Source organism: Leptonychotes weddellii, chromosome 7, assembly GCF_054177405.1.
Source record: "Leptonychotes weddellii isolate Sample4059 chromosome 7, ASM5417740v2, whole genome shotgun sequence".
Taxonomy (NCBI): domain Eukaryota; kingdom Metazoa; phylum Chordata; class Mammalia; order Carnivora; family Phocidae; genus Leptonychotes; species Leptonychotes weddellii.
In genome coordinates, this window is record NC_138375.1 from 51951369 (window position 1) to 51972054 (window position 20686).

General features: G+C 36.4%; 1 protein-coding gene and 1 pseudogene across 1 annotated transcript in view; one reads left to right on the forward strand and one right to left on the reverse strand.

Annotated features, from left to right (window-relative positions):
- Positions 1–20686, forward strand: part of TENM2 (teneurin transmembrane protein 2) — a 1103161-nt gene that overhangs the window by 238751 nt on the left and 843724 nt on the right. The window lies entirely within an intron of this gene.
- LOC102731710 (ubiquitin-conjugating enzyme E2 L3 pseudogene) lies at positions 361–821 on the reverse strand (annotated as a pseudogene).

A 20686-nucleotide genomic window follows, 5' to 3' on the forward strand; every position in this document is an offset into this window, starting at 1 on the left:
ACTCTGGGAACACGGTTTCTTTCATTGGTGGTGCTCGCATCTTGAATCTGTCATTGCCGGATCTCCTGCATCACAAGGGAAAGAGAACATGGAGGGGGATCGTTTGCTTTTTCAGCTCTCTGGATTTTATTAATTTTTTTATTTTTATTTTTTTTTAGAACATCTTAAATTTTTAATCCTTTCTTTACAGGTTACCCAGACCACTTTTGATTAAGAAAACTGTAGAAAGTTAGTAACTGCCACAAGCAAACGCCAGGTGGCGGCAGGTGTCAATTTTCCACAGAGTCCTGCTTTGCGGGGTGTCTGAATGCGTTGCTCGGGGTCTCCCCGCACACTCGCTGGAATGGGTCGCAGCAGAGTTTAGTCCACAGGTCGCTTCTCCCTGTATTTCTTTGTAAACTCTTCAGCGTTCTTACAGAATTTTTTACAGTCCTTAGAGTATTCTTCATCTAGGTCAGCCCGAAGTGGGTGCTTCGGGCTGGGGGTCGTTCACCAGTGCTGTGAGGGACTGGATTACTTGGTCGGTTTTGGTTGCTGGCTTCCAGTTTTCGGCACTAATTACTGGCAGACAGACCTGCCCCTTTTCATCGATGTTCGGGTGATCTTTGTTTTAAATGTGATCTTCGGTGGTTTGAATGGGTACTCTGCTGGAAAGTTGATTTCGATACTGAAGTCTCCCTTATCATATGGAGGGTTGTCAGGAACAATAAGCCCTTGCCAAGTCAATAAATTAGCTTCATCAACTGGATGTTACGGAAGTTTTTCATTCCACATTTGCGGATTTCTTCACGCTCCTTCATCAGCCTCCTGCTGGCCGCCATCTTGGATCTGGTGCTGCTAGCTCTCCGGATTTTAAATGACACATATCACTTCTGCTTCGCTCAGTTGACAGAAACTAGACATGTGGTCTGACCTAGATGGCTTGGGAACAGGGAGTGATCATTCCTGGCTGGGCAACCACCTTCTAGTAGCAGTTCTATACCATGGAAAGGGAAACACTAATTTTCGTAGACAGTTAATTCTCAGTGACTCTCAAGCCAAATCTCTAGGCAGAAAATTAGAGTTGATCTGACTCTGAAATGTAAAGGAATCTTGAACCCTGGGCCAATTAGGTGTCGATGGGGGAATGGTAGTAAGTAACTTGGTAGCTCTCAGATGAGGGGATGGTCCCAATTAGCTGTTTTCGAAAGTATCCTGGGCCACGTCTTGTATTAAATTAAAAGAGTGCTGTTGCTCTGGTTAGAGGGACTTTGGGAAGGGACAGCTCTAGATAGGTCCTTCTCACCTACTGCAGGCTCTCAGCAGAATCCCTAGGGATCCTGGAAAGGCAGATGAAAACCACTAGAGTAGATTAGCTCAGAATCCCTTCCTCTCTCACCATTCTCTGATTTAAGGTTTTTATTCTCTCTCCCTCTTTTACTTCTTAATAAAATCTTCTTTAAATGATCACTATAGAAAGTCTGGAGTAGAAACTAAAGACTGGCAGCCCAAAGATCTACCTTATTTGGATTGCACTTTTTTAAAATTACATTTTTTGGCCATTATTTATAAATAAGTAAATATTACACAGAGTCTAGATTTAAGACTCTTTTAGAAAAAAATGCAAAACCAGGCAACATTAGTTCTATCTTTATGGATGGCAGATATCTACTGGAGCTAACAACTGCCTTATCAAAACTCTCATTTTTCTACAAGCCCCCACTGCTCCTTAATGCCCTTTACACTGGGTGACTTAGCTCCTTTGTGTTAACTGCCTAGCTTCTGTAAGTCATTTGAATTTACCAAATGCGATCTAGTGGAAAAAAATATGACCTCATTGAAATTTTTATCTTTTTCAGGCAAGCAGGTAGTTATTAAAAACTTGTGAGCAAGATTAAATTGAATCTCCACTTTCAATTGTTCTTCAACCTATTTTTCATAGAAAGTTCTACTGCGTGATCCTCTCCTTTTTGGGAGACATTTATTTATAAAATGAATTTTCCACAATAATTATTCCCCATTGTCTCTGTTACTCCCCATAGCCTTTCAGCTTACAAGATTTTAGACTTCTGCTCTGAATTAATTCAAGTAGTGATTTTCTCTTACCAGACAAAGGGTCTATATAGCAACAATATATATGACAAAAGACGTAATGGCACCTTTTTTTTTTTCTCAATTTGGCAATCTTTTTCTTAGAGTTGTAGCTAATAATGTCTTTCTGAGGATGTGTAGTGAAACTTTGACATATGTCATGGTTGTCAAAGTCAGCATTAACACAAAATAGTAAGTTATTTAATATAGGATTCAACTTTATTATTTTTTCAAGTAAGCTGTCTATCACCAAGTTCTAAAGTGGATTTCTTTAAAGTCTCCCTGTCTCCAGAGAAAAGGGGAAAAGGCAGTGTGTCCCTGGACAGGATCTATGACTCATTATGTCAATCAAACCCCACTTCAGAAGGGAATAAAGAGATTTGTATCTCAAAGCTGTGCATAACGACTCCTCGGCTTTTCATTTCATATTTATGAGCGGTTTACTTTGAAGTGTTTATCAGCCAATGCTCAGAAACATGAGGGAGCCTTGCCTGAAACCATACTCATGCGTCTAATCTGTGAAATGCTTGCTGAGCAGACTAGCTCATCAGCGCATGCCATGCAAAAATAAATACATAAATAAACTTTTTGTTATTTGAGATCTTGGAGCCATGTCTTTATATGAACTATAAAAAAGGGATAAATGGTGCTGAACATTTGGAAATCGGTGTAACACAGGAAACTTGGCTCTGTGATGTGCAAAAGGAAGAGAGGGGTGGATAATTTCTTGCTTGAAATAAAACCTGGTAGAATGCAGAGAAATAAAAATACACAAATATTTGCATATACTTCTCAGATGGTCTAAGGCTTTGGGTCTGTCCAAGTGACCACATGATGGCAATGAATAGTATAGGTTGTTTTGTTTAAAAATATACATACAGATATATATTTTTTGAAGATAGAATTCTTAGAATGGTTAGAGAGATGGCACTGCCAAGGTGTCGAAAGCACTAAACAGAAAGCTGTTTTGCATATTTTATCTGTATTAGTGCCCCATGTGTATTTTAAGATGTATAAAATAGGTAGAAGGAAAAGTCAGAGAAGGTGAAGAAGGGGGCGGGTGCATAGAGTTAAAAAAAAAAGTATACATTCTTGATGAATGACACTGGTACGTTCTCTCTATTTTTAATCTACCTCTCTAGCTTTCTTTAACTCAACAAATGTTCATTGAGCAGCTACTACACTAGATCCTGACTTTCCAGTGGTAGAGATCAGCCAGCATTGCTGAGAAGGATCTGGCATGTTGAGCGGGGCTGACAAGTTGACAAGCTAATGTTACTGTCACACATCAGTTTCTTACTGTGGCCAAGGGATGCTCAGTTCTCTACTTCTTGACATCGGATCCCTTATGTCTGTGCTTCATTCTCAACTCTTCATTGCAAAAAGGCTGTTTAAAGAAATAAGCCCAATTCACTTTTATAACCTACAGATTATTTCATTGATTTGAACAGTTGGATGGACATAAAGGATGGGAATTCAGAAGCCATTCTCTTATAAAAAAGTTTGTTTCCTGTTTTGCCCTTTTTGTGCAGATTCCCCTCAGTATTCTAATTGGGAAAAGTGGCTCTGATGCCTAGACTCTCACTAGAAATATCATATAGTCACTGAAGTTTAAAGCTGAAAGTCTTTAGACTCAACTAAAAAGCATGACAGGTGAGAGAGCACCCAGGCTTTGGAGCCAGAAGGAGAAATGCACTAATTGGGGCTATTTTATCTACTCATCACATGGCCTTAGAAATGTTATTTCTGTCTTTTGAGCCTAATACCTTCCTCCTCATTTTGTCTTGAGGATTATATGAGATTTTACATGTAATGTGTTTATAACCCAGGCTTGACACATACTACACAACCAGTAACTATTAAGCCATAAATGTTTGTTGAATGACTGAACGAAGGATGCCAACCCTTCTGATCCCATCCTTTTATTTTCAGAGAAAACCTGAGGAGTCAGGGGATGAAGGGGCTTACCCAAGATTATATGTTTGCCTCTCAGAATCAGGCTTTCTAGAGAAAAAAAAAATAGAGTTACCTCCCCAGCTGCATCTGCCTTCCCACACCCACCAACGTAGGTAGAGTGAAAAATAAACTCACCAGGAACACAGCATGATATTGGCATTGTATATGTATATGTTTATCTTCTTTGTTAGCCTGTGGAGATTGCCCAAAGCAGGGACACAGCTTTTCCATCTCTGTATCCCTGGTTGGTTCCTAGCACATCTTTTTGTCTATTTGTAGAACTGCATTGAACTAATCAGTTTGAAACATAAACAGTGGGTGCCCTTGGGTCTGTGTGAGCCATATAATGGCAATGATTCTGAGGAAGAGAGACTTAAGTACAAAGAAGCATAAAACCTGCCAGATATGTATGAACGTCAACCAAAGCCTTTGTGGGGTGTGTTCCTGATAATGCTGATGGATAGGTTTTCTGAAAAGACTATTTTGATTTTCTTATCCGAATGGAGATTGAGTGCACTGCACACAAGAGAAAATGATTTGGAGCCAATTCTAAGAGAGAGGAAATTGAAGCAAGAAATAAGTGTTTGAAATAATAATCTGCTGCTGATCCCTAAACAACCTGAAATGAGAGCACAGGAATTAATGAGGCTCCTAACCCCTTGTGACATAGGCACGTGGGACTTAACGCCAGTGAAGCAGCAATTTCCCTGGTGGTCTGTTCATGGGCTATGAGTGAGCAAACAAAACCAATGTCCCCTTTGAAAGCAAAGCTATCTTAATAAGGGAAAGGTTCTCAGAGGAAGGCTCACAAAGTGCCAGGTAGTGCAAATGTTTTTCATAAAGCACCTGGAAAAACCTCAGCAAAGAGAAACATCTCGGTAGAGAACAATTAAGTGTCACATTGGATTTCATTGCCCATCATTCCAGAGAAGTAGCAGTTTTGCTGGGAAAAGTTGGCTTTCTAGGAAGGAAGCAGTCTACCAGGAGTGACCACTGATTTTTTTTTTTTCTGTTTAAGGCAGGGAGAGGCAAGAGAGATGTATCTCAGTTCTCAGTTCTGTCAGAGATATGCTTTGTGATTTCTGGAAAGCTCAGGAACCCCCCTGCTTTTCTGCTACTTGGGGGAGGTAATTCTTGCAACTTTCCATGGATGATGTTGATTCATAAGGCAGTTTGCTTTGAAAATCTTCAATAAATGTGCCCTCTGAATACCAAATGGAGGAGATAGATAGTATAGTCACTGGATTCTGGGAGATATTTTGGGAAAATGAGGAATGCCAAGGAAGTCATCTGTAATGACTGAACAGTTGTTCTACTAATTAGAAGAGGCAGGATGATATTAACTCTGGGCATAGCTTTGCCAGAACACCTGAAAACGGAGACCAGGCACTCTCCTGTGCCTCTGGAGCAGCCAAGTGGCCAGAGCACTTGATGTCTGTGCAGGGGATGATGTTCTTTGTGCGTTTCAGGATAGGAACACTATTAGAGCGCAGTCCACATTTCATTTTAAAATCCTTTGAGGAGGCTGATGTTTTGATTCATTGTGATTTTGGCCTTCCATACACGAGGAAGGATTTTCTGGAGGATGCAGTGCTGCACCATAACTTTCATGGACCTTAGGCACTATTGCCTTTGTTGGCCCCTTCCTCCCTAAAAAATATTTGATATTATAGTTACAACTATGTAATATAAAGACAAACAAATTATTGTTAAAGATTAAAACATTTTCTACAAACTAAAGGTTTTTTTTCTGATTTTAAAAGAAATTAAACTATTTCTGTGGGCCCTTGAAGGTGTTATGGCCCTAGTGACTGTACTGTGTAAGTTGGCCCTGGGGCTATTGAAATTGACATGTCTTCTTGTCATATTCACCCATGGATCTAAAAAAGTGAATTTCAATATTTTGAGACAAAGACTTCTTGTCTGAAAAAATGGTACAACCATCTGATGAAAAGTAGAAGTTTGTGATATAATATGAATTAACTTCTATGGGTTCAGAATTTATAGTTACATTTACACGTAAGGAATAAATTGGTCCACATATAACACATCACCCTAATTACTCTACTTTTCCCCCTAACATAAGAACCATTCATTTTAATAACAGTGTTTTTACATTGCATTTAATATTTTCTCATTTTTTAAAAAAGATTTTATTTATTTATTTGACAGAGAGAAGGAGAACACAAGTAGGCAGAGGGAGAGGGAGAAGCAGGCTCCCTGCAGAGCAGGGAGCCTGATGCGGGACTCGATCCCAGGGCTCTGGGATCATGACCTGAGCCAAAGGCAGCCGCTTAACCGACTGAGCCACCCAGGTGCCCAATATTTTCTCATTTTTAAGAACTGAATATAGGGTGCCTGGGTGGCTCAGTTGGTTAAGCGACTGCCTTCGGCTCAGGTCATGATCCCGGAGTCCCGGGATTGAGTCCCGCATCGGGCTCCCTGCTCGGCGGGGAGTCTGCTTCTCCCTCTGACCCTCCCCTCTCTCATGTACTCGCTCTCTCTCATTCTCTCTCTCTCAAATAAATAAAATATTAAAAAAAAAAAGAACTGAATATAGTCACCATAATTTAATTTTTTATGCAAATCAAAGCAGCCCTGGTGAATGATGAGTTCATTGTTACATGTGCACTGTAATAAATTTGTCCCAGAAGTTTTGGAAGTTTATTAAATTTCAAGTGGTCCCTTAATTCTGCTCTGCAGTTGCACTAAGCTGTCTGATCTATACCTGGCCTCACAATCTTAGATGCCTGCTTTATCCTCCCCTGCTCTCTCCTAAGCCTCCGGCACCTCCTTCCCATCCTCAATTAGTGGCAAACTCCCAAATCCGCATCTACCATCTCCCCACTCCCACCAACTGCACCCACAGGCTCTGCCTTCCCTCCTATCACTATAAATGAACAATCTCTACTCTTATCCCAGGTGAAACCCCCACTTGTGTGCAAGATCAGTGTCCCACTGATCTACTCAAGAATGTTGCATCAAGAGCTCTCCCACCTCTCTTTCCTAAATGAACCATCCTTTCATTCCTACCAGCATACAAACATGCTGTGACCTTCCCCCAACTTCTGTTCACTTATTTTTTCCATCAGCTACCACTACATTCCTTCAATCCTTATTGTAGCACATCTCAGATGATGTGTTTGTCTTATTGCCACTGATTCTTCTCCCCTATTTTCTTATAAACACAGTCCAATCAGATTATCACATATACCCCTCCACATAACTCTTTTTGGTGTTTGTTTGTTTGTTTGTTTTTCACCAGCGTCACTAGTGATTACCATATTGCTATATCTTCATGTCACATTCTCGATTCTCATCTTAGCAATCTGTCAGCAATGTTTGAAACAGTTAATTGCCCCTTACTCTTTGATACACTTTCATTACTTAGATTCTATTCTAGCATATGCTCGTGGCTTTCCTCCTACTGCACTGGTTGTTCATTTTCATACTCCTTTACAGCTTCCTCCTCTTTGCTCCAAACTCTGAATATAAAAGTGACTTAGGGCTCAGTCCTTGATATTCTTTTCTGTGTAGAGTTATTCCACACTGCGATGTCGTCCAGCTCCGTGGCACTAAACAGAATCTACATGCCAGTGACTCCCAAATCTATATCACTTACATATCTATATCTTTTATATATCCAACTGCCTACTCAGCATCTCCATTTATATGTCTAATATGTAGTTCAAACTCAGATATCCAGGATTGAAATCTTGGTCTGTATGTGTCTTCCCCATCACAATTAATGGCAACTCCTTCTTCTGATTTTCAGTTCAAAAACATTGTCATGGGGGCACCTGGGTAGCTCAGTCGTTGGGTGTCTGCCTTTGGCTCAGGTCATGGTCCCAGGGTCCTGGGATCGAGCCCCACATCAGGCTCCCTGTTCGGCGGGAAGCCTGCTTCTCCCTCTCCCTCTGCTTGTGTTCCCTCTCTCGTTGTGTCTCTCTCTGTCAAATAAATAAATCTTTAAAAAACAAAAACAAAAACATTGTCACATTCAACTCTTTCTGCCATACCCTACATACAATCCATTAGGAAATCCCACTCTGCCCACCACTTTGCTCCTTACAACCAGAATAGGCTGTGGTCATCTCTTACAAATGCATTCTGAGTGGTCTCTTTGATTCTGTTCTTATTCCCCTCCTTCAGTATTCTAATCTAACAGAACAATCCTTTAAAAATAAAAATTAGACAGTGTCACCCCTCTCCCCGAAAACAACACAATGGCTCTCTGTTTCCCTCTTAGTAAAGATAAATGTCCTTAAAATCACTCTCAAAGCCCTTTAGAACTCAGCTCTCATTAACTCTCTGGCCCTTTCTCATAAGTTGGCATCTTTGTTCACTGCATTCCAGCCACAAAGTTCCTCTCGCTGTTCCTGGGACATGCCAGGCACATTTCTGCCTGGAACCTTTACACTGATGGTTTCCTTTTGCCCCAGGTATTGGAAAGGCTGACTCTTTCAACTTCTTCAAGTCTTTGTTTAAATGTCATCTTCTCAGTAAGGCCTTCCTAGATCAAATTATTCAAAATACAAAAGGCTTTCACCACTCTATTTTCTGTTTTCTTTTCATAGTACTTACCACCTTTGAGGATGCTACACACTTATTCATTATGTTAACTGTTTAATATCTGTTTGCCCCAGCTAAAATATAAGCTCCACTAGGACAGAGATCTTTCTCTTTTGTTTTCCGATATATCCCAAGCCTGCAGAACAGTGTTTAGCAGTTAATAAGCACTTAATAAATATTGAATGAATGAATGAATGAATGAATGAGACTCTTTACCTTTGTTCTACTTGCCTAGATTCCCTTCTTTTAGGTTTATATCTCCTCTCATGTATTCATGTTTCTGCTCCCATGAAGTTAGCGGTCTCCATAGCCTTATGAATATAGATATTATTAAATCTATTTTATTGATGTGGAGACTGAAGATCAAGGGTGGAGGAACTAATTAACTTGAGCATCATCAGACCATAAGTGGTGGAATAGGGATTCAGATTCTGGATTACTTGCTTCTGGTGTGTTCTTAATCACAAGGATCTAGAGAGTTTCTCCTAGGGAGAAAAGTACATCAGTTTCCTGGCAATATACCTGTCATGTAATGATTTGTTTGCATGTACTTTTTTTAAAAAATTAAGAATATTTTGTTAGAGCAATTATAGGTTCACAGCAAAATTGAGGGGGAAGGAACAGAGATATACCATATACCTCCTTCCCCCACACATGCATAGCCTCTTCCATTATCAGCATTCCCTACCAGAGTGATAAATAAACATTTATTACACCTGATCAACCTGCATTGGCACATCATTATCACCCAAAGTCCATAGTTTACATTACACTTCAGTCTTGATGCTATAAGTTCTATGGGTTTGGGCAAATGTAAAATGACATGTGTCCATCATTATAATATCATACAGAGTATTTTCACTGCCCTAAAAATTGTCTGTGCTCCACGTATTCATCTCTCCCTGCTGAATCCCTGGCAACCACGGATCATTTTACCATCTCCATAGTTTTGCCTTTTCTAGAATGTCATATAGTTGGAATCGTACAGTATGTAGACTTTTCAGATTGGCTTCTTTTACTTAGTAATATACATTTAAGTTTCCTCCATGTCTTTTCATGGCTTGATGGCTCTTTTCTTTTTATTCCTGAAAAATATTCCATTGTATGGATGTATCACAGTTTATTTATCTATTGGTTGCTTTTACTTTTGCTTCATAATTTTATTCCTGATTGGCTAGATGTTAAATAGACATGCAAGCAGAGGCATTTCTTTGTAGTTTATTTCAAAATGTAACCATAAAATGTTGAAAGACATGACTTAATAGAAAAATTACGATATTTATTTTTAAGTATGTGATAAAAATAGACTGTCCAAGACTTCTATTTTTCAATTATTTTAATTTTTAGAAAAAAAAACTTTAAATCAGAGAAAAGTACAGAGAATAAAGTACACAGTACTCATCCCCTGTAATTAACAAGTGTTAATATTTTGTCAAATTTGTTTCAAATCCTCTTTCCTCCCTCTACTCACTCCCCCACCATTGCATTCTTCTCTCTGTATTGCCAGAAATAATTGCTATGAAGAATTTGGTGTATGTTTTTCCAGTTCAGATTTATCTTGTTAGTATTATGTATGTAAAAACAACATATAGCAGCCATTATATTTTTCTTATTATGCTTTTGTAGCTTGACAATTGGATTTTGAGGTCTATCTCTATTAAGACCCAAGGCGGTTATTTCTGTTAATTCTCTACTCATAAAATTGCCAATATGTGGCTAATGGCGGCCAGTATTAAAGGTTTGTATTTCTTCTTGCTGGTTTCTCGGGAGACTTATTTCCTCCAAAAGTAAGCACTGTATAAACTAAACTACTTGACACATCTAACTTTGGTAATAACAGTTTTGAGTGGATAGTGTGAAGATCTTGTTTTTAAAGAGTTATCAGTTGATGCCTCTAGATATGCTAAAATCCTTGTAAAGCTGTTGTCTCCATTGTATGTGAATGAATCCATCACTTGTTAAAAGCAATGCTTGTAAGGCCCTTTAGTTGATGGCTCAAACCACATTGGGAATGAAGTATTTTAGTGGCAAGTTAGTCTCTGGTATTGCCGAAACTGATTAGTTACAGCATCACTCACACCATGAACATAATAGTGCTGATGGTAGAGTATTTCAGCTGTGATGATATAAGATTTTTTTACTCCATTGAGCAAGCTTCTGCCTTCTATTCCTGAATTTCCTTTTGACTTTGAGTTTATGTGACTCAACAACTCTCTGTAAGTCAACAGCTGCCAGATGCTAAATGTAATTAAGGCTTTACATGTACTTGTAACCTACGACATGTGTTTGGAACACAGGAAGCAAGGTGGGAAAGGAGGAAAAGGAAAACTCTTGATTCAGTTTCAATTATCCTCTCCCTGTTTAATGATGCTAACAGGCACTAAGAAACTATGGTCTTGCCATTCTCTATAATCTCTGTGCCTGGATGCTTAACATAGTTTCAAACAAGTATCTAAATCCTAGCAGTAATTGGTAATGAAGCAGTTGATTTAAAGGAATTGATTTACAAACAAGAGTATATCATTAACATTTCTCCCCAATATTTGTGGTTACAAAGTAGACTCTGATTAGTTACTGAACAAAATGTCTGCTATACATATATTCACCTGGTGATAGACTGCAATCTATCCATCTCACAAGATGTCAGACTGTAGATTAGTTAATTAACTCTTGAGATCTAGAATAATCCTTCAGTGATGGGAAAGTCAAAATGTTTTCAAAACATCAAGTGCATGATAGAGACAGGGACCTTCATGAGTGCTGAGAATGCAAATGTCATGTCTTTGTCAAAATTTTAGTTAATGTTGGTAGCGTCTTTACTGACAAATCAAATATTCTCCATTTTCAAGAAACTAGAACGTTACCTTAATTAATAGAATAAACATTAAATATATCTAAATAGACTACAGTTTAGCTGGAAAAGTATTCTGTTTGTGTAGAGGTAGGAAAAATTAGAAAAGGGAATCATGTCCATCATTTTGCATTTTTACGCTTACTAGTAACATGGTAATAGTAATATTAATAATAGCTAATATTTATTGACTTTTGACTTTGTTCTGGAATATTCTAAATATATATACTCTCTGACACAATGCCCAGAGGCAAGTACTGCTATAATTTCCTCCATTTTACAATTGAGAAAACTGAAAAATAGGAATATTGAATAGCTTGATCAAAGCAAACATAATATAGTCCTCACAGTAAGTAAGACAAATCTCCAAACAGCTAAAATAAAACAAAATAAAAACCAAAAATGAGCTAAAGCCAGAAATCTGAAGCTTGAACTGCATGCTTCTGGTAGGTCTTCACTGAGAGCAAGGACTAATATCAGATCTGCATTTGGGACATTGGACCTTGGACTTAGAGCAAGAAGGACATGAAACTGAGATTCTTGCACTAACCAGGAATCCTAAAAAGGGTATGTGATTAATACTACCACATGTCTTAGACAGAAGCAAATACAAATCTTCATCTGAGGCCCTTGTGATTTTCAAAAATTAAAATAAACCAATGTCAGCTAAAATAAATATAATTAAGTACATAAGAAAACAAACCTTCATAATTAAGAGCAAGCAAATCAACAAACAACCAATTTTCATCTTTGAAGTCCTAAAACATTATAATTTGTTGGATCTGTACTTTCAAATGTATAATATGCAAATTAGCAAGTAAGATGATAATAGAAAAACTGAACAGAAACACTTAAAAAGCTATGTAAGTTTTATAAATGAAATACATAATTGTTGAAAAAATAGTTGAGTTCATACAGTAAATATGAGATTAGGCACAATTAAAGAGAGAATTAGTCAACTGGAAAAAATAACAAGAAGAAATTAGCAAGAGACGGCACCGAGAGAAAAGAGATTAAAAATATAATAGAGACATTTAGAGAGAAGGATAATACTTGTTTAATTAGTGAAAAGAATAAACAGTATACAAGTAAGTGAATATTTAATAGGCAATGACTGAGAAATTTTTAGAATAGAGAAATGATGAAACTGCAGAAATTGAAGGAACAGCATATTAGAACTCTGAATAGACTGACAAGGCATACATATTATAATCCCTAGAGAAACCACTATAAATTATTTGAGGAGATAACTAAAATATCAATAGAAAAATTAAAATGAAATTAAAAAAATTATTAACCCAAGTGAAGGTGGGAAAGGAAATATAGAAAGGAATGGCAAAAAAGGGATGGATAGAAAAAACATGACAAAATGATGAACCTACATCCAGCCATGTCAATAATTACATTAATATAAATGGACTGTCATACCAATGGAAAGGAAAAGGTTGTCAGATAAATAGCAAGTCCCAAATATATGTGGTCTACGAGAGACATATTTTTAAATACAAAAACACAGAAAAGTTGAAAGGAACAGAAATAGATGTACAATATGTTTACTACATACAGTAAACTTAAGAAAGCTGTCTTGAGTATTTTCTATCAAGAAAATAGGCTTTAAGGCAAGCAGTATTACAGAGAAAAAGATGGATATTGGAAATGATAAAAGTGTCAGTTCACCCTGGAGATGTAAAAGTATATGTGTCTAATAACAGTTTGAAAAAGAAGAGAAAAGAAGAGGAGGAGGAGAAAAATTGACAATTGTAAAGGGGGAGAAAGAAAAAACCCATACTTAGTTACAGATTCAACCCTTTCCTCTGTAACTAATAGAAGAGCTAGCCCAAAATTATCAGTAAGGATCTAGAGAACAACATTGTTATTTCTCTTGACCAAATAGATATTTATAGAACACTATACACAGCTGTAGAATACACTTTATCTTCCAGTGAAACATTCAGCAGCATATACTGTATTCTGAGCTACAAAGTAAGTTTCAGTGAATTTCAAGAGGAAATCCTAGAGAGTTTGTTCTTTGTCCATCAAGTACTTAAATGAGAAATCAATAATGATAAGAAATCTAGACAAGTCCAGATATGTAGAAATAAAATTACACACTTCTAAGTAACCCATGTGATATAAAAGTACAAGAGAAACTAGAAAATATTTGGAATTGAATTATAATGAAAGTACAACATAATCAAATTTGTGGGATGTAGGTGAATAGGAAGATTATTAGGCTTGATTGTTTAAGAAATAGTGTTTTTAAATCAGTGATTTATATTTCTACCTCAAGAGCCTAGAAAAGGAAAAAAAAAACTAGAAAAGAATGAACAAATAAAACCCAGTGTTAGGTTAAGAAGAACAATCGAGATAAGAGCAAAAATTAAAGAAATAGAAAATAAACAATAAAAGAAAATACTAAAGCCAAAAGCTGGTCCTTTGAAAAAATTGATAAAATTGATAAACCCCTAGCAAGAATGATCAAGAAAAAAGAGAGAATATACAAATACTCCAAATCCAGAATAAAATAAGGGCTATTGTTATAGATCCTACACATATTCAAAGGTAGTGTCATAAACTATAGTAATTTAGATGAAAGGGACAAATTCCTTATAAAATATAACTAATATTAAAATCAGCTATTATCTCAAGAATGTTTATTAGAGATAGAGTCACTACATAGTCATGATAATCAGTAATTGATATGGGTAATCAATAATCCATCAGAAAGATATAATAATTCTAAACCCAAATACATCTGTAATGGGTAAAAGCAAATATTGATAAAACTATGGGGACAAACACCATTATAATAGGAAATTTTATCATATCTTTCAGTTATTGATAAGACAAGCAAACAGCAAATGATAGACAAGAATTAGTACCATATAGAGGTAGTGAACACATGATTAATAATTTGGTCTAATTGACATATCTGGAATATTACACTCAATAATTAGAGAACCTGTGTTCTTCTCAGATACATATATAATACAAAGTTTATCAGTCTATAAAACAAATTTCAAAATTGTTCAAAGATTTAGTAACATAAAAATTTTGCTCTCGGGGCGCCTGGGTGGCTCAGTCGTTAAGCGTCTGCCTTCGGCTCAGGTCATGATCCCAGGGTTCTGGGATCGAGCCCCGCATCGGGCTCCCTGCTCCACGGGGAGCCTGCTTCTCCCTCTCCCACTCCCCCTGCTTGTGTTCCCTCTCTCGCTGTCTCTCTCTGTCAAATAAATAAATAAAAATCTTTGAAAAAAAAAATTTTGCTCTCTAGCCAAATACAGTTAAATTAGAAATCAAAAACAGAAATATATACAAAATATCACAATACATTTGGAAACTTAATAAATAGGTTCAGTAGATGTATAAAATGTTTAGATCTAAACAACAATGAAACTACTGTGAATCAAAACTTGAGAGATGTAGTAAAATGGTGCTTAAAGTGGTGCTTACAGAAAAATATATAGTCTGAAATATTCATAGTAAAAAAAGAAGAGTGGATGAACACTAATGACATAAAGATTCAAATTTTAGAGCTATGGAAAAGAACAGTTGAATAAACTCAAAAGAGGGGAAAAGAATAATTTCTATATATAAGGGTAGAAGTTAATAAATTAAAAACATACACAGAATCAGAAAAGCAAAAATTTGTTTTTTGAAAGACAAAACCAATCATTGGTGAAACCAATCCAGTTAAAAGAAAGAAAGTACATCCATCTATTGATGGACATTTAGGTGGCTGCCATGCCTTGGTTATTATAAATATTGCTGCAATAAACACAGGGATGCATATATCTTTTCAAATTAGTGTTTTGACTTTCTTTGGGTAAATTCCCAGCAGTGGAATTATTGGATCATATGGTATCTCTAATAAGGAAGATGTGGTGTATACACACACACACACACACACACACACACAAACGCTCGCAAGAATATTATATAGCCCATTATAAAAAAGATGAGTTTTTGTTTTTGTTTTTTGCCATTTGTGACAATGTGGATGGCTCTAGAGGGTATTATGCTAAGTGAAATGAATCATACTGAGAAAAACAAGTGCTGTATGATTTCACTCATGTGTGGAATCTAAAAAACAAAATAAATGATAAACAAAAAGCAGAATCAGATCTATAAATACAGAGATCAAACTGATGGTTCCCAGAAGGAAGAAGGTAGGGAAGATGACCAAAATGAAAGAAGGGGAGTAGGAGATACAGGTTTTCAGTTATGAAATGAATAAGTCACAGGAATAAAAGACACAGCATAGGGAATATAGTCAATGACATTGTAATAGTGGATGGTGACACACGGTAGCCACACTTGTGGTGAGCAGAGCTTAACACAGAGATGTTGAATCACTATACTGCACACTTGAAATTAATGTAATGTGTGTCAACTATACTCAAATGAAAATTTTAAAAAATATTTTTAAAAAGAAAAAGCACAAATAAGTGACGTCAAGAATGAAAATAAAGACAACATTCTACAAATCTAGCAGAAATTTAAAAAGATTCAAAAATACGTGGATAACTTTGTGCCAATTCATTTGAAAACATAGATGAAATGAGCATATTCCTAGAAATATAGATAGTTCCCAAACTTTCTGAATCAACTCAAGAGAAAATAGAAAATGTTAGTAATTATAATTAAATTATAATTTTAATTTTAAAATATAAATTATATAAATTAAATTATAAGAATTATAATTAAAAAATAAAGTTTCTGCATCTGTAAACTGATGATCATCACAATAGCTATGTTTGTTATAAAGTTATTCTATGGCAGGCAATATCCTAAGGACCATTTTTACCTGCCTTGTCTAATTCATTGCTCACAACAGCCCTATGAAGGTGGGTGCTATTTTTATGTTTATTTTATGAATGAGTAAATGGAGACTCATCAGAAGAAATAATTCTAAGAAGTTATGGTCAAGTATTTTTAAGACAGACTCTGGAATTCCCACTTTAACCCTCGCCTATATAGTGACTATTTTATAGGGCTGTCATCCTTATTAATTTGAAAACTGTACACGAAAGCATGTAGAACAGTGCCTGCCACACTGTGAAGTCCTCCATAAATGTAAGCTAACCTAGTAGTTGTTCCCAAACAGAGGACAGCTAGACTATTGCAGCTAACTCACTATTGTCCTTTTATTTATTTTTTCCTATCCCCCCCCCCAAAAAAAAAATTTGTTTGCAGAGGCAGAGTCCCACATGGTCAGATGACTCTACACCTTGGTAATGCTGTTATATAGGGTAACTGATAGGTACAGTTTTTAATACCAGAATTCAATTTTTATCTGTTTAGTGTTGTCATCAGCAGAAAAGAATCTCCAGCTAGCTAGGTTACTGGTGTTTCATTTCTATTTATGAACTGGCAGTAGTCCAGCTGAACCTTTTGTTGTGGCTGCTTTGGGTTTTCCAAATCGGGCTTTGTTCAGCCTGGAGCAGTGAAAAGGCCACCATATCAGAGGAGAATGCCACATTCACCTTTCTCTTTGAAGTTATAAAGCTTACAGAGCAACCAAGGATACTGGAAACTCTCCTATCGTCACTAGCTATTTTGATGTTTCCTTGATTCAGAATGTGTTTATTCACACTGGAATGATTCTAGTTAAAAATTATGAAAGTTGTGACATATCATGCATTTAGGGAGAGTTTAAAATAATCTGAAAGTTTAGAATATCAAAATATTAACATGTTAGGAGCCATACATGAGAGAAAAGTATTATTCTTAGAGTGAATTTTTGAAATATAAACATTTGGCTTAAAATTTTATGAATAATAATGCATGTACACCACCTCTGTAGTTTTAAGCCACAGGATTTTTCATGAACAATTTTGTCAACATTTGGGAAAATATCTGAGTATGTAAAATCAGATGAACTTTAGAAGGGCATTAAGAAGGAGTTTATGTGAAGAATTTTAGTATACACGAGCATAAAACATTTGAATTCATGAGTAGTCTCTTCAGTAGTTTTCAAAATTGTTATCAATGCATTTATAGATATGTAGATTTTAGATTGCTTGAAAATATTATTTTAGGTAATATTGGTAAGTTTTTGGTAAGTGATTATTTTGTGTAGCTTGAACATATCAATAATTTCTCAAATTTCAAGATAAGGTATTGATATTAAATATCAGGAAACAATTTGGTGGTACATTTTTGATTAATCAAAAATAAAAATTACCACATCACTTATAATTGCCATATTTTTCTTGATAACTCTCTGTTGCAAAAACTTACGGTATCAGATCAAATTACTCCACTTACTGTGATAAAAAAAGAACTATAATATTATAATTTATATCATTTTCTTAAATACTTGCTGGAAAATTTGGAGTTCATACTCATTTCTGACTTGAAAATTTAGACTCTAACATTTGCTCAGGAAAAGTGGCCCATGTTTATTTACAAGAGATTCTCTTTATCTTTGGATAAATGATGCTGAAATAAGGCCACTTAAAAATGGAATCAATGTTAAAATAGAATCAACTTTATCTTCAAAAAAGAAAATTGATTATCAATAGTATATTTTATTTTATGTTTATACAATTTATTATTCCAGCTATGCTGTAATTATTCAAAAGGATAAAGAATAACAATTCTTATGCAAGGCATAATATACATTTTATGGCAAAATTGCATGTACAGTATATCACTTTATATTTGAATTTTACAGCATGATCACAGAGCATTGTATTTTGCAAAAAAAAAAAAAAAGGATGAATTCATTAATTTTCCTAAGGACTGTTCATTAACCTTTTATTTAAATAATTATCAGTCCTCGTTCAAGTTGAGATTTTCCTGATTCTTGGTATGATGAGTAATTTTTTATTGTATCCTGGCTATTTGTATTATGTTTTGAAAATCTGGATCTTATTTAAATCTTCTGTTTCAGCAGGCCTCCTCTGACACCAAGCCAGTGGGAAAAATGGGACACTGAGGCTTAACTGCCAGATGGAGGTGAAAGTCCAAGTTGCCCACTTGGCTTACTTTGACAAAGCAGGGCTGGGATGGGGGATGGGGGATGGGCGGTGGTGTGGATTGAAAAGGGATGCTGTCTTGCTGCTGAGCCAAGCTGGGATTTTAGAGTCTTCGCTAGGACTCTGCAGATAACAACCTGGTTGAGAGGGAGATGGGCACCTCTTTACAGTTCTTCCATGAATCCTTCAGTGGTGGTGAATTTAGATTTAACATTAATTCTTCCCTGAGACCATCAGGAAGAGGAAGGGGTGCTTCATTACCACTGGGTGGGGATGGAAGTCCAGGATGCACTTATGGCCACCAAAGACACCTTCCTGTCAGGTGTCTGGGAAGGCTCATTCCTACTGGATGAAGATGAAATTCTGCTTTATCACTTGATTCCACCCTGGGGTGTTTGTGGAGGTACGAAAGGACCCTTAACTTACAGGAGGCTTTACTCTGGGCTTATTTTGCCTGCTTCCACTGGTGTTTTTAATTTGCAGATTTCTCCAACACCAAGTCTGGGGTATATAAGGCAAAAAGAAACCCCAGGGAACTCACAACTAGGTCCTTACTCAGGTCCTGGGATCCTAATAAGTCTGTCTTCTTTAGACCCCTTTTAAGCTCTTTCTATGTAGTTTTTCTATGTACTGTCCAGGGGGTTTGGCCGTACTTAGTGGGACAAGTAGAGAGACATGGGGAATTCTATCTTGATCCAAAATCAGAAGCCCGTCAAGTCATCTTTTGAAGAAACCATCATCACACCAACATGCATTTCAATTTTTTTCTTGTTCACAGGTTAATTCTGTTAGATCATGGTAATTATGTGGCCTTGCTTATGATCCTAGTGTTTCTTAGCATCACTTGTACTGACTTCACAGAAATCTGCATCTTCACAAGCTTTGCAACTTAAACTCACATTGGCACCATATTACTTTCTGTTATCAGCAACTAACTGATGATAGAGATGTTGATAGGGTGGTTGATATGAGAAGAGATACTAGCAGTAAGTGGGTGGGGATGGTGGGGATTAATTTTATAAGTGATCATTAGTGACCATTTTCGTGTTGTAACAACTTTTGCTCGCATGTATGGAATTTCATCTCTTAAATTCAGGGGACTTGCATACTGAACATTTAGGTAATACAAGTTTCCTATATTGTGCTCCCCTATTACTAAGTTAACTTTTATCTTCCTGCCCTCATAGTAGAAAATCTGTTCAAATGCTGACATTTCCAGTGCTATTTGTATTCCCTGGTATTACCATGACACGATAATTCTGACTTAGCGACATATGTGCTTCTCCTAGTTAAAGGTTATTTCAAAGTGTGAGAAGTTGGTAAAAACTTAGAGGATAAAGCCATGATCACAATACGCTGCCATATCTTTCCTTTGAATTGTGTCCCCAAACAAAACTAGTTGGCCAAAGGCTGATTTTTGATATCTCTTGCCAAATTTACCTGAAAAAAAGTTCTGAAGAGGATCTGGGTTAAACACTGAAGTTATGGTCAAGAAAAAGACAACTCAAAGACAAAGAGACCTACCAAGAGAATTATTTTTAAACACTTGTGTTCTGCTATCCTGGTCACCTAACAGTTTTTAGACATTAATGTTCTCTCCCAACACCCTAAATTATACTCCAATTCCTATAAATATGGATTTTTTAAATAAAAATAGTGGCTTTGGCCTTGATAATATAACATGGGGCCACACCAGGCAGTTTATTGGCAGCGACCATAAAATACATACCTGAGATGAAATGCATTTGAAACATCATCCAGATCCACTTTAATATGGTATCAGAGAGACTGGAAGCAGATAGAAGGTAAACATATGTATATGAATACTGAAATATGATGACTCTTTCTATCTTTCTGCAAGAAAGTAGAGAAGGAAAGAAATGTTGACTGCTTTCCACTAGAAATCTTAGTTTGAAGAATCACACAATGACTAGTCTCTCTCTTCCATTCAAAGCTGCCATGGAGCTTAATAAAGACATAATTATACAAGATGAATTAAAGCAAAATCAACCTTCCATCAATGAGCAAAGTAAGTGCAAAACAATAAGTTGACATGGTATTAAAACTCCCCTATGCTATTTACATTCTGAGCAGAAGAGTATGACATGAGGGTTTTGTGCTGTAAGAGGAACTATGTGAAAAATGTTTGTCTGAAATCGATGTATATAGGGGAATGTTTGGGAGCAGTACGGTAAGAGCAAACTGAAGGGGGCCTGATAATTTCCTGGAGTAAATTAGCAGTCCCTCCAAGTAG